A 15725-nucleotide genomic window follows, 5' to 3' on the forward strand; every position below is an offset into this window, starting at 1 on the left:
ACCGAAATATGCGCCACCCCGATGCAATGGGTATTGTTTTGTTGTTTCTTTTATTTTTTTTTAATTCGATGATCCACTTACTTCTGTTCATATGTTGGGGAGAATAACCTACTGCTGCCATGAAACACGGCGAATTTCTAGTATAAACCAAATTGAAAGTTTCTGTTTAACTAGGCACCAATGAAGGGCGTCCCTAGAATCGGTCATACAGGGGCAGGCATTGAGCGGCATTCGGTGGCGGTGAGGAGTAAACCTCTACATCTGCTGGGTGTATACATTGTTGCAGCTGTGCAGCTATGCATGGTGAAACTGTTAGGTACAAACATTGGTTTGGTTTGGTTTATGGGGTTTAACGTCCCAAAGCGACTAAGGCTATGAGAGACGCCGTAGTGGAGGGCTCCGGAAATTTCGACCACCTGGGGTTCTTTAACGTGCACTGACATCGCACAGTACACGGGCCTCTAGAATTTCTCCTCCAAAGAAATTCTAGCCGCCGCGGCCGGAATCGAACCCGCGTCTTTTGGGTCAGCAGCCGATCACCATAGCCACTGAGCCACCGCGGCGGCTACAAACATTGCATTTTTTACGCGCCGTTGAATCTTCCGGCGATCTCGCTACCCATCACTGTCGTCATTAAAACCACTGTTTTCCTCATCGCCATTGAGTGTGGCTCTCAAGTCATCGCCTCAAGGCGTTTCGTCTTTTAGAAATGTTCTCCCGTTATGGCAATGCCACTACTGCCCAAGACGCTGATTTCAGTGCATATCACGGCCTTGCTAAGCCGCTATTGAAATATACTCATAACTCTCGGTATTCTAGCTGTCCCCGCTTTGATTCATAGTTATCACGAATGATGGCTGGCGTAGATGACGCCGCCTAAATATAGTTTAGGCTTACAAATTCCTTCCTGACACACCTTTTGTGTGTAAAAATAGCAAAAGCAAAAAAAAACTTATTGTAGAAAGGGTTTTGCGACGATTCCGGTTATTTCCCTCCAGGTTCGCTGCTTTCTTTTTGGAATGTTCTCGCAAGAGGCAAATACTACTGAAATTTTCTGCACAGTTATTATTGTTACTACTATTTCCTGCCGTGCAGATAAATAGTCATCCACAGGTGAAATATAAAACGCAATCATGTTTCCTCCAGCCTTGCACCCACACCGCCACCACCTTCTCCCATGGAAACCTGATGACTCAAAAACCTCGAAGCTTCGTGGTTGTACAACTTCCTTTATGCAAGCCGCCATTTTTCAAGCCTATCGGAACCCATAGATTGAATACACGGAGAGGGAGCCGACCTCGCTACAATCCACCCACTCGACGAGACGATCTACGAATACGCAGGTCTCCGGTTCGTATAGAGCTACGCGTGTGTGCCTCGCTATCGCGCTCGTAGGAATCCCCCCGATAACAGCCTCGCACGCGCTACGACAAACCGCCGCTCGTGCGATGGATTGTGCCGCCGCGTCCGCCCGCGCGCGCCGCGCCTGGCGTACGGACGCCCGAATGGGCGCTCTCCTCGCGGCTGAAGCAACTAGAAATGCGCCGTGGGCAACGCTGTGTGGCCGCTCCCGAATATAAGTCGAGCACTGGTGTCGCAAGAACAGGTAGAAGTGTGGCAGCGCCCCCCCCCCCCCCCCCCCACCATTCCCCACCCATCATCTAGAACTGATGAATATATAACACTGTTCCAAGTTCCAAGAGGACACTGTTTTGGGAAGGGATGAACGATGCGGTAGTCAGCGTTTGAGGGCGTTTGCCATCGGCGCGGAAAAAGATGCCAAGTAAAACAATTGTTACGAGTGAGAGCAAACACGCACACAAAAGCAAAAAGAAAATTCGGGGAACACTTAAGCTCCGCCTTAAGGGTATGACACGATAGCGTTAACGACTCCCTTCAGCGGCCTGGGGTCCTCTTTGTACGAGGGGGGACCCAAAAAAAAACCGGATTTTTTGTATAAAAACTTTATTTATAAACTCTTGCACAAAATTCCTTCAGCCACCTTCAAAGTACTCTGCATGGAATGCGATGCGCTTGTCAAGTCTTTTTTCCCACTGTTTGAAGCATCTCTGGAACTCTTCAACTTTGATATCGTCCAGTGCCCTTTGCGAAGCTGTTTGTACGGCCTCCACATCACCAAAATGCTTCCCTTTTAGACTTTTCTTCATCCTCGGAAAGAGAAAAAAGTCGCACGGCGCTAGGTCTGGTGAATATGGAGGGTGGGGAACGACAGTCCACCTCCGAGAGGCCAAATAGTGGGTCACTCGTAAGGCCGTGTGTGCGGGGGCGTTGTTGTCATGAAGGAACCAGTCACCTGATCGCCAGAGTTCCGGGCTTTTCCTCCGCACATCCTCTCGCAGACGTCTTAAAACTTCCAAATAAAAGTGCTGGTTAACAGTCTGGCCAGGGGGAACAAATTCTTGGTGCACAATTCCGCGAACATCAAAAAAGACAATGATCATTGTCTTCACATTCGACTTCAACTGTCTTGCTTTTTTTGGTCTCGGAGAGTGGGGAGACTTCCACTCGCTTGACGTTTGCTTAGTTTCTGGGTCATACCCGTAACACCAACTCTAATCACCTGTAATGACTTTGGTCAAGAAGTGTGGATTACTTTCAATCTCTTTTTTTAACTCCCGGCTCAAATTCAATCGAATGTTCTTATGATCCTGTGCGAGAATGCGAGGAACAAATTTAGCGGGAACACGTCTCATTTGCAACTGCTCAGTCAAAATTCGCTGACACGAGCTCCAACTCACACCTGTCTCTTCTGAAATTTGGTTGATCATGAAACAACGATCTTCGTTCATTTTTTGACGGATGTTTTCAACGTTTTTACCGTTTCGAGACGGTGAAGGACGCCCAGAACGAGGATGGTCTTCGACACTCATCTCACCATGTTTGAAGCGCCCAAACCCCTCGAAAACTTGTGTGCGGCTCATAGCATCCTCTTTAAAAGCCTGTTCCAACATTTGGTAAACTTCTGTTGCCGATTTTTCAAGCAGTAAACAAAACTTCAAACACATTCTTTGATCTTTTAAATTTGCCATAAAGACTTCGCAGGCGGAACAAAATAACTGCAAGCGAAACACACCACTACGCTCAAATGTTTACCAACAAACTTATGTCGTCTGCACAGCTGTTTCGTGAATGTTTCTACTAACCCCATCTAGCGGTAGAACTCTCTACTACGTCTACGAATGGCAGCGTGCTCTCAGTCCGTTTTTTTTTTTGGGTCCCCCCTCGTATATCACATCGCAGAGATGGATCTGTCAGACAACACAAGACCTCCACCGAATCGAATGAACGTGCCTCGGTGGCCTAGGGTTAGCGTGGCTGAGTCGGGATCAACGGGCAACGGCCACGCCAATTTTCTTTTAAGTGCATTTAATTCACTTTACATTCTTGCATGTCATAAAGAAGTTTGATTCATGTTGGAACTTTATATTCACAATTTATGGAATGTATTAGTCGCTCTTCAAATCCGCCGCTCCATTTGCGGCGTAATTACATTTTCGGCCAATTCGCATTTTCTCGCACACTGCCTGGTTTTGCGCTGAACGGGAGACTTTGCCGCGTTAATGGAGTGGTGGTGACAGTCTTCCCAACGCTTGCATCATTCCTATGCGACTGCAGACACAACCGACATGCAGAGCGGCAATACGAAGATGCACTACGTGGTGACCGCCAGCCGCCGCTTGGCAGCAGTGGTGTTGCATTTAGTGCAGTCTTCTGTTTCCCATGCTGCACACTCGAATGCAGGTAGGCTGGACCATAAAGTTTCTCAATATTACCTAGAGGGAACGCTAGCCTTACCGTCTGTACAAGTTTCCGAAATAGCACTTCATCCACCGCGGGAATGCCGGGAAGACGAGATTTCTTATTTGACTTGGCTAGTGTTGGGCCGAAAACGTGGATCCCATCTCTAAATCGGTAGCTGCGGCGCGACGCTTTCCTCGGTGCGCAGCTCAAATTATTTTAATAGAGCGCTTTTCGCTTCACTAAATTTAACGCAAATTTTAGGCTGGTATGCAAACCTTTACAGCACTTCTGCAAGGTTTGCCTCGACAAGCCTTACTGGTGAGGCCGAATCCACGTTTTGTGCCCAACAATAGCCAAGCCAAATACGAAAAGTCATCTTTCCGGTATTCCAGCGCCTCTCCATGGTGGATGAACTACCGCAGTGCCACCTTTCCCTCTGTGTAATATTGAGAAACTCTACGGGATGGGCGGCTAAGTGGCAATGCATGGAAGGCGTCCTTATCTCTGCAACGCGTGATGTCAGGCAAGGTGAACTTAAGCAAGAGGACAGATATGCAGTTCATTGTTTGATCCTAACGTTACCTGAGCATGATGTTTGATTACCTATCGGAAGAATTCTAGGAATTATCTGTCAACAAGCAGGAACGCTGTACTACGTTTCCAGCAAGATAGCATGATTATTGCGAAGTTGTCTTGCCCTCTTTTGATGGCCGCTGCTCATTCTGCGGGGAGTTGGCCGACACCTTCCACATGGTTTAGGCATGGCAGCGAAATCATTCTCCACCCCCCCCCCCCCCCATCACCCCTTCGTCAGCGCACCTGCGCAGCGGTCAAGACCAATGGGATCCCTGAATGAGGGACTCCGCCTTGTATTGTAAGGGGTGAGGCCGACTAAAGGCCTCTCATTGAGTAAAGCAACAGCGCTTGTCTTGTCGTTGTCCCGCCTTTTTGCGCTGTTCACCAGTATGAATGCCTCTCATTGAGCACCTCTCTGTAAATATAGCTAAATAAACGCTTTTCACCGTCATCACAGCAGCCGCCTCGTGTGGCAAGGTGGGGGCCCTCATATACACAGCGTTAATTAGCAATGTCATCGCACTTATTGAAGTGGAATATAGTCGGATACAACTTAAGAACAAAGCGGCTTTTTCCCATCAAAGGACCCATCAAAGGAAGAGTGTGAGGGCGGGAAAAGGTGGTGAGGCGAGGCTGAGCAAGGGCAACGTGCGCGGGTTGAGGATGAGACAGGAAGTCTCAAACTAGTGAAATTGCGACTGCTTGCTTCATGTCCTCAACGGCGCATGTGTTTGAGCCCTGACGAAACGCACGTGCGCTGAGAGTTCTTGCTGCCAACGCTAAGCAGCGTGATTCATCAAAAAAACATTTCAGGTTTATGTTCGCTGTACGGGATGCTTCCCGGTATGGGCAAGGAAAGCATTTCCGACAACTGCCTGATAGGGGCCCACATCCTCATAACCGGGTGGACAGAGTGTTTCCTCGCCAGGAAGTGACCACGAAGATTTCACAGGGTGGGCCACTTGGGTCTATCGAGTGTTTTGCAGTTCCTTCTTGTACACGCAGTTTTCTGCTGGAAGGAAGCACCGGCGGTGGCAGCGCTCAATATTTTTTCTTCTTCTCTCGCTACCATTCTCGTTATCGCTCCCCTCTGTACTTGTCCTTGCTATCCTCTCATTGTTTATTTCCGCTAGCTGCACCTCGGATGCTTAAGATATTAGACAGCAATTGCCGCGGCTGGCCGCATATTGTATCTATTTTTACAATAATAAACCGCTACTATTACTGCTACTGCCGCTGTTACAGTGGCAAAAGGAGATTGATTTCCTCAGAAACAGCAGCAAAGCTATCGCGGTAGCCAGTTTGTAGGTTCTAGAATTGCACTAATGTCAATGTACGCAGGAGCGTTGCATGAAGTAGTTCCAGACACATAGAACCAAGCGATATGGTCAGATTCGCTTCCACTCTCATAATACCGGGCGATTCTTTGTAATCTTTACAGCTTCACAAAAAATGACGCTGCTGCTCACGTAAATGTTGTCTTCACTCAGAGGGGGGGGGGGGGGGGTTGGGTCCTGCGGACACAAGTTAACGTGACTGGGGTCACGAAAATTTTCTGATTAGTCCAAATTTGCTAATTTGGTTTTTAATTATTCACTTTGTGCAGAATGTTGATTTGCAGTTTTGAAGAATGCATTGATTAGAGACTAATCGAATTTACAGAAATCGCCGAAGTTCAATAGGCTTTCAGATAATTATTGATCTGTTCCCTCCTTTTTCTCACCTATACCCACTTCCGGCGCCCGCTGAGCGCCCAGTTTCGGAATTAGGAGCTGAAAAGCAGGAAATTGCTATATCTAATGCACTTTGACAAGTTCTGTAAATTTGGTTAGTCTCAATTCAACACAGGTTTCAAAACTGCAATTGCAACATGCAGCATAATGTGAATAAAATATAAAATTCATTAGCAAATTTTGTCCAATTAACTTCGCAACTGTCACCACCATTTTTGTTATCTTGCGTCCACCGAGCCCAACAAACACTTAGGGAAGACAGTGACCATCAGCGACATTTTTTAAAAGCTTTCAAAATAAAAAGAATCTCCGTTTGAGCTATTATCGAACAATAAAAGCTTCGCTTGTGATCAGTTCAAAAGTCTCTCCCTCAAATGGTGCGTTGAGCACTCAGCTATGCCGACACTTGTTGGCAGTATGAAAACATATTTTCAACGTTAAAACTGATAAAATGGAGGATGAGGATGTGGGAGTTTGTACATTTTATTCTATTTTTTATGAGGCGAGTGTGAAGGAGGGGCAAGATATTAAGGTGAAAGCGAGGGATAAAAAGCAAAACCTTGGGCAAGTGCCGAAGCATATATAAACATAGTGCCAAACTTTGAACCGAGAGGCGCTGAATGAAGGACGTCATAGTGGGCAAATTTCTCATCAAACGCTTGGATTCACGTATGAATAGCGTGAGACACGCAAATTTGTCCAAATGCAAAGTAAAATGTATTTTTGGCAACTTATTTTTGTGACAACAACAAAAAAAAAACCCTCACGACAAAAAGTTTTCCCACTGCCTCTATTTTTTTGTTTTTATTGACGCAAACTCACGTGTTAGGACGTGTTTTGGTTGCCTGTCATCCTTGCGGGACGGCCGGTCACCTCTGATACCATTATCGGCTCACTCGGTAAAGGCTAGCATTGAAGAGGTCACTGTGGCGCGCACCCACGGCCAAACAGGCACGCCAGTGGCCTTAAAGAACGCCGTTTCATTTCCCGAGGACGAAAACTGTGTTCTCAAGGAATGTCTCGAAGCTCTAATTTTGTCCAAATTTTGTCCAAGCACGAGTGGCCTTGTACAGGGTAACAATTAAACGCGGGCAAAAAAAAAAGTAATGAATAGCAAGAACGATGCTCGGCGTCATGTCTTTTTTTTATTATTGATACCTTTTTCAGCGATGGACATATCTGTGCAATGCATACAAGAAAAACAGGACGCCAGTATACTCCCTGATTTTGATTCTGTTAGAGCCTCATTCATATATGTAACGGTCTCGTTCGCGTTCAGTTTTAGGTAATAATGTATACGTCCTATCTGTAGTATCCCCCAGCAAGCGCTTTCAAGAACTACGTTTCATTTTACGTGGATAGAACTTGTACCGTCTCATAGATGAACGATATCAATTGCACACCACAATATTTTGCTTTTCTTCCGTTTCTCGCTTGGGTAATTTATCTGAAATAAACCAGCAGTCATTGAACTATGAAAGAAAAGCGGAATGGTGCTTTCTTTTATGGTGGTGTTGATTGGAGTGAGAAATTAGTTGCGGGAGATAATTTCATTTAAAGTAAAAGACGAACCACATGCCGGTGGTGGGATTCGAACCCACGACCTCCACATGTCGCGTTCAGTGCTCTACGAACTGATCTGCGGAGGCGGCAGTCTCATCCTCTGCTTTTGAGGACATTTGCGTTTCGTGTATCGTAACCTTGAGGGTCTCTGCCGGCGCCATCCCCAGACCATAGCGGCGCATGTGAGTTGTTTTGTCATACCGCAAGTGCCAAGCAGAATGAGAGCGGACGGCAAGGGAAACAACTTTACGAGAACCCTTTTATGCTAACTATGACATCAATAACAAGGTGAAAATGGGGCTGGCTGGTGCTTGGGGCTTGTGGCGAAAAAGCGCTTGCACCCACTCTTCTCTGGCTCGTGTAAGCGCTGTTTTCCGCCACTAGATGACGTCAAAACAGCAGAACCGAGACCCTCGTTAAGCTATTTGCAAGACAAGGCTTAACACTGACATAATACAACATCCATTGGAAGAGGTGAAATAGCTATTTGAATGGATTAGTAAAGTGACAGGTACCAATTCCAAAGCACACACAAGAGGTTCGAAAATTTGGCCCCTGCATGGTCTGACACTGGCTGGCACGACGCAAAAACAGGCATATGCTATTCAAACTCCACCGTTAGCCGGTTCCAAGCCGCGTTAGTTGTCGCCGCCGATCACGCTTTCGAAGTTCGCGAACCTTCGGAAACGATCGAAGGCACGCATCCGCAGCAAGTTTCAAGCATAGCATCATTAGTCAACGACGAAATCGTGAAAGGCGAGCAAGAGTTTACGATACGTTCCACTTGCGCCAAACGCGATATAAGTGAGCCCATTAACGAGAAAGTCTCAGGATGACTACATATTCCTGTACAGAGAAAGAGAAAGAGAGACAGGTACGGAAAGTTTGATGGATGATGAAAGTTTGACGGTGGAGCTCACCGACATATGCCGGGCTGCTCCCTTAAAAGGGAACGACAGGGATCAATGAGAGAAGAAAAAGGAAAGGTTAAAGGACACAAAATTAAAACACCAGCTTTCAGAAGTGGATATCACAATGCACTTTCGTCAAAAAAGATGGGAACTGTTTTGACAAAATGCGAAGGTAGCAAACAGTCTAGATAGAAAAAGTGAAGCGACCCCACTTGAGGGACAGCCGCTGTCCGCTCGGTAAATAACTGATAAGTGAACGACCTTCGCGCGCCGTCCATGTCTCAGTGATTAGCTGTATCCTTCGGAAAATCCACAGATCACGACTGGTTCCTGCGTGTTCTTTCATCCATCGACCTCTAAATGGCGACCGTGTAGCAAACGACGTCCCGTAGACCTTGATGTGCTGCTCGATGCCCGTGTTTCGCCGCTGCAGCAAAAATTAACGTCTGCGCCATAAATAGGAGGCCATGTTAGCGCACTCTGTGGGTATATACATTCGCTTCGATAACGTCGTGTGGACAAAGCTGAGCGAAAACGCGCACAGCGTCGCCCAAAGACATTGTCCACTCTTCCCTTTTGTTGCAACTGGTTTGCTTTGGCGCGTGCAACACACCGGGCATGCAATCAACCCGTTGGGCTGAGTGTTTGTTGGCAACTAAGCAACTGATTCGTAGCCGCCGTTTCCTGATGCGCACGCAGCGATCCTCTCCCGAGATGGACTTTCGTCCCCATAGGCGTGGGAGTGCGCCTGCTTATTCGGCGATCAGGACCACTTCCCAGCTCCTCTCATTGAATGTTAGGAGTTTGTAGAGAGCGTGTAAGAGTGACGCACTAAACGGTAGCGCCGTCGCAGTCCAGCTGGGCAGATAAGAGAAAGCGCGTGCCTCGTGAGTTTCACCTGATAGCAGTCGCATGCGGGAGTATATGCACAGGACTTGCGTCACTCTTTCGTTCGCCTTTATCTGTGTCCGCGTGGAGCCTATGCGTCCTTGTGGATGGAAAAGGGTGTATAGGTCTTGGCATCCCCGCAAACACTGTCTCTTACAGGGCTTTAGAAAAGAGCACCTTTATCAGAGCAAGGTTTGATACAACGCCACGTTCCCCATTGCTGCGCCAAAACAAACATTGGAGTTGTTTGAAAACAGAGTTCACTACATTCTGCACAGAAAAAGAGAAAAAAAATTAGGGGGACATTTAAGCTCCGCCTAAAGGGTATGACGCAACAGGTTTAATAGTTTTTTGCTACTTTCTTTCTTTATTAGTACCTCTTTCACATTACACACACTCATTAGCACACATCAGTAGGCATACTAAACCACGTGGTACACCACAAGACACACAAGCTCTCCCTTTAACCAAGTTTAACGAACGTTCCTCAATGGCCACATGATCGACCACCATGCCGAACCACCTCAGTCAAATAAGTCTCTGTTCAGAAAACAGTGCGCCTTGTTGCAGGGAGTTTATGCTGCGCAGGATCATCCTCCTGAATGGTCGACGGTTCTTCACGCATGTATATGTCTCCCGCAATTTTGATTTTGATGTGCGGGTGGAGTGATGTGTACGAGTAGGAAGGGATGGAAATGTGCGCCGCATTGTGTAATTCTACTCGTGTATTTAAGGAATTTGACAGGTCAGCGAAATTGTTTCCATGCTGTAAAAGAAAAAAGTGCCTCAGTGGTCTAGGCGTAGCGTGTCTGACTCACAACCCAAGGTCATGGGTTCGATTCCCAACTAATTTTTCTCAATTTTCTTTTCAGCGTAGTTAATTAACTTTACATCTTTACATGTCATAATGACATTTGAGTCATGCTACAACCTCATAACCACAATTTAACTGAAGTTTTAATAAATTTCAAACCACAACTCGACGTGTGACGTCGCGACCCTGTCGATGAATCGGCATTTTCTCGACACGCCAACATCTACGAAGGTTTCTCCACTGAACGGGAGCTTAACGCTGTCGCGTAAAAAGGGGCGAAAGCGCCCTTTCGCATGTTCCAGAAAATAAGGGTCGCACAATTTCCCTTTCAAGCCGCAATTTGAAGAGCCTCAGTGAGCGTTCCGGAGAAAAACAGCGCTAACATGAGAGAGAACTGTGGGAACACGACACAAAGGCTTAAAAGGCTTTGTGCTGAGACGCATTAGCGTGCACACAGTTTTGGTACTCCGTAGTTGCTACCTTCATACATGCCCAGCGTGAGCCGGCGCCGGTAACTCGCTAATAAAAGCCACCATGAAAGAAGCTCACATGAAATTAGAAATAAGGGCAGTTCTACAATGAAAATAGGATATCACCTTGGCGCCAAACCTGGCACAGCGCATAGGCACCAAGCACACGAACGCTCATGTCTACAACTGTTTACAGGTTTCTACAGAGTGTTATCCCACTAGGGATACCGCTGCGGCGCTTCAGGCGGTGCTCCCTCGTGTGGCCACTAACTCCCGTCGGTTCCAGGCGCAAGCCGCGGCGCGGCCATAACGCGGCATTTTAGGAGTTCTGCAAGGCAAGAAGCGGCCGCTATGCAAATTAGATGATATATGTCTCCGTGGTCTCTTCAGGTAGAAATTATTGGGGCACTTCGTTGCGAAATTTTCGCGCAATGTTTTCAACTTCGTACTGCGAGTGATATCCAGTGTGATCATGTGAAGGCGCACTTGCTTGTTTGCCTGCGGCTGAGACCGCGTGGCATGCGACAGATACTGTTCTAAGCTAACAGGGGTGGTATTAAAGAAGGCGTTTACAACAAAGTTCTAAATGTAAGCCTGGAAGGGGAAAGACCACCATACCCGCCTCTAATGTATACATTTATGCCATGAACGCAAACCGTGGAGTCGCTGTGACTATTTGTTTGTTCTTTTGTTGTTGTTTTGTTCTTGTTATTGTGAACATGTCAAAGACAATGAAAGGAAGTTAAACGCCCGAGCTTAGTGATATTTTTGTATGCTGGGAGCAATAAATAAATGGATAATGAACGCCTTTCTTGGAACGTGATGTGCAATACCCGGCCTTGCATTGCGCCATCCGAGATCGCCTTGCCTGAGAAAAATTTCGCAACCTTATCGTTGGACCTGGTTATCTCTGGCACCCTACAAACGCTCACTGCGTGACAGGAAAAAGTGCTTGGCCATCAAAAGACGACTTTGCCACCTCCTGGCGTAATACTCAATTGGCCACCACCTCCCACATGTACCTCAGAAATGGGAACACTGAAACCATGTTCATTTCGTGCGGCTGCGACGTGCTATGAGTGATGGCAGTATCGTTCTGCTCTTCACGCGGCCGGTTGGCTTCCGAAGAGGCGCGCCCCGTCTCCAGGCGCCCCGCACAAGCGCGATACCAGCGACAAGGCTTGCCGCTCCGCTGTGTTGGAGAAGCTGAGTGCCCTTAACTCGTTGCCAGCCAAGGTAGCTGCAAGAAGGACAGGAAATCGTACGTACTTTTCAGTGGTCAGTTTCGGTGGTTTTCTCCCTGCCATCGACCTCGGCCAAAAAAACAAAAACTACCACCCAAGGTAATGCCGAGCCGCCCTCAATATGGCATTTGCAGTTTGCGCTCTATAGTAAAACGCGTCGCAATACACTTAACATGCGGAGACGCTGCGTAAAACAAATGGCTTTTGATTGAAAGCTTAACACATACTATAGATGCTTCAAGGAACCCCACCGCTTTTTTAAAAATAGGGTTTTTGAGGTATAAAAATGGTTTCTGCAGCGTAGTAACACTTGTGTTGACGGACATCAGAAAAGAAAGTTAATCATGTTTACTAAGCTGGTTAACTAATTTCTTAAAGTTCTTTTTAGGAACTTGATTGCAACTATAGCTTTGTAGCGGACCGTTAGCCGCCGCGGTGGCTCACTGGTTATGGCACTTGGCTGCTGACCCGAAAGACGCGGGTTCGATCCCGGCCGCGGTGGCTCACTGGTTATGGCATTCGGCTGCTGACCCGAGAGACGCGGGTTTCATCCCGGCCGCGGCGTTCGAATTTCGATGGAGGCGAAATTCTAGAGTCCCGTGTACTGTGCGATGTCAGTGCACGTTAAAGAACCTCAGGTGGTCCAAATTTCCAGAGCCCTTCACTACGGCGCCCATGGCCTGAGTCGCTTTGGGACGTTAAACCACCATAAACCATAAACCAAAAGGCCGGCATAGCTTTAGTGAGTGCGACAAAGCTTCAGTGCACTCTTTCTCTTCTTTTTTTATCGTTTGATGACCTTGTGTGCCAAAAGTATTCTAAATATGGTAGAAATTGCTCGAAAAAAAGGGCTGCTTTCTTCGAACCAAAAAATCATTATTCGCACAAGCCTAATATCTGAGGTAATCATGAAGCCTGTACTTTTTCTTTCTGCTCCATATTTGCCATATGTTTCGGCGTCCGAATTTTTAAGTTGCACAAAGCGCTGTTAAACTATCCCATGGTACCCTCGTCCCACTAAACGAAACATGCAGAGATAATACGCCTCGATACTGCGGTGCTCCCGCTGATGGTCACGCCGCACGCTAGTGAAGAGTTGTGAGCAAGTTATCAACTGGGACGCGTCAGTACAGGCATGGTTTTGCCCTTCATGATGCCCTTCACCCTCGCCACTTGCTTTCCTTATCAGTGTTTGGACGGATTACGCCCATTCCACGCTACCTTTTCTGCCATAAGGTTTAGATTTAGGTTTATGGGTGTTTAATGTCCCAAAGCTACTCGGGCTATGAGAGACGCCGTAGTGAAGGGCTCCGGAAATTTCGACCACCTGGGGTTGTTTAACGTGCACTGACATCGCACAGCACACGGGCCTCTTGAAGAACAGCGCAGAATTGAGACCTTGTGGAGTGCATTTTAGCCGTAAAATGCTACCAATTACCGATGTGTTAAAAATAAACTACTAAAAATTTCAAAGAGGCAAGACGAGATGAACCCTAATTGCGATAAGTCTGCGAGTGTGTCGCTTGTGGACTGCTTGCAAGTTGGCTCTGATAGTTTTAAAAAAAAAAGTAGGCAGAGACACTTAAAGGGATATGTAGGTGGTTTTCGAATCTGCTAACATTCTAAGGTTCTGGAGTAGACTCGTTGTTGATCACCTCTGTGAAGATTTTTTTTTTTCGATTTTGGTTAAAACAGTGGCGCAGTCACCAATAGAAAGCGCGGTGCTCAAATCTCCCGCGTCCCGCGCCAGCACAGGAGAGAACAGTGGAGAGGGAAACCTCGCCCATCTCTGCCAACACGACGTCACATTGAGGAGCCGGGCATACTTCGAGCCACACGAGCGAGCTTTCAGCGAGCGTTGTTTCTCGTGCTTCGTGTATTGTTCCTCGTGTTGCGTGCGTTGCGGACGTACAAAACTTGTCAGATGATTTTGAGCACCAGATTAAACACTAGGTACTGCTCTGCGTTCTGATGCACGAACACCTGCGGCCAACCAACGTTTAATATGGTGCACGAACAACTACGGCCGCGACTGTGTCGGCTTCCACCGTTGCCCGCGAGATTAAAAGCTCGCAGCGCAGAGGGTCGCTGCTGTGAAAAGGCAGAATTTCAAGCCGACCAAAGCAAGCGTAGTCTGTCCTAAGCAATATCTTCAGAGCGGCTGCATGCAGAGCTTGCACCTAATGCGATCTCTAGGGTTTTCCGTCAAAAGGGCACGGCTGAGCTGAACCACGACACGGTTCCTTCTATTCTCTCGCGTATGAGATGCGTGTCACCGTTGCCAAAAGCGCCTCTGTTAAAACAAGAAACATGAGGTAAAGGCTCCTACTCGCGATTCTAACTTAATTACTTTGCGGCAGCACCGGTTTCTTTGTGTGTGGAGCTTTGCGTGAAGTGTTCACAGCGATCAGTCCACGGAGAGTGACCCCGCGATGAGACGGACAGAAAGCGTCAGCGTGTGGCTGCATCAGCGTGTCTCCTCTTTTTTCACGCAAGGGGACAAACTACAAGCGTATGTGCTAATCGTCGCGTGACCCACCCGCGGCACGATTATTCGCGAGCGGACAGGCTATTGAGAAGTGCCCACTGTTGTGTCGGAGGTCGTGGTGGCTCTGCGAGATGCTTTTCCGCATGTCACGCACCTGCCATGCTCACAGAGCCCCTGCAGAAGCTTTATAGGAGCTCAGGCATGAGTCGGTCTCTTCAGCACTGGCGCGGCCAGACCTCCTGGGGAGTACTGAGCAAGTTTTGGTTCGACGCATCCAAGCAAGCAAGCGTCGACACTTTCATATGCGGCATCTTGTTTTTCCTCCCGTGCCTACCTCGTCACTAAACACAGCCACACAATTAAAATGAAAACGTTCGACAGAAGTCTGTCTCGTTCGGGATGCAACATTGAGAAATGAACGCCAACCAAGCTCTTGTAAGCAAACAAAACGTTTCGAAACCTCACTCGGTTTCTTCGTCAAGGTATGACTGCGGGTGAGTTGCAGCTTTGCTTTTAAACTCTCATATAGTTGTTGACCACCAAGTCACTGAACTTAGACTGTGGATCTAGGAAGAGAGAGCGGTTCCAAAGGCGCGATTAATATTTCCCAGCGTTTGTTGAACGTTCCATGGCATGGCTGAAGCAGCAGCCTTGTGCGCGGGTTTGTACTTGTCTCCAGCACAAGAGCTTCGTCAAAGTCTATCCTGTGGTCACATGCCTCGTAGTGCTCGGCCACTGCGCATCGCTCACTCTGGCATCAGCTTAATGCTGCTTCCTCCTTTGCGTGAAATCTTTTGTTTCCCCAACGTACAACGCCGGACACTCAGAGCAGGGCATTTTGTGCACAACACCTTGGGCCTTTTCTTTAGGATGACGGTCTTTCAGGCGGGGCAGGAGACGTTCGAGGGTGGCAATAGGCATGAGTATTGTTCGTACCCCTTCCTTTCCGAGAATACGAGCCGAGACTGCGTGACGCCTTTTACGCATGGAATGCATAGCATACGCGTCAAGTGGTACGCCACTGCCCTGGGATGGCAGGTGCTGCCACCGGTGGGACTTGCACGATCCAGGTTGTCCCGGGCAACCTCACGCGACGAATCATTAATTTAACCACCACCTGCCAGGTTGCATGAGGACGCCATCTCTTATTGATACCATCGAGTGTTATCACATACACACACACGCACGCACGCACACACAAACACGCGCGCGCACACACACACACAAACACGCACGCACACGCAGAGACAGACAGACGGCTTTCTGCTCAATGGAG

The 15725-nt window shown here is 47.7% G+C and overlaps 1 protein-coding gene across 1 annotated transcript in view; it reads left to right on the forward strand.

Moving 5' to 3' along the window:
* LOC149351354 (uncharacterized) overlaps positions 1–15725 on the forward strand; it is a 64326-nt gene that overhangs the window by 38920 nt on the left and 9681 nt on the right. The window lies entirely within an intron of this gene.

The sequence above is a fragment of the Amblyomma mixtum genome, chromosome 3 (assembly GCF_055824585.1).
Source record: "Amblyomma mixtum isolate Tamu chromosome 3, ASM5582458v1, whole genome shotgun sequence".
Taxonomy (NCBI): Eukaryota; Metazoa; Arthropoda; class Arachnida; order Ixodida; family Ixodidae; genus Amblyomma; species Amblyomma mixtum.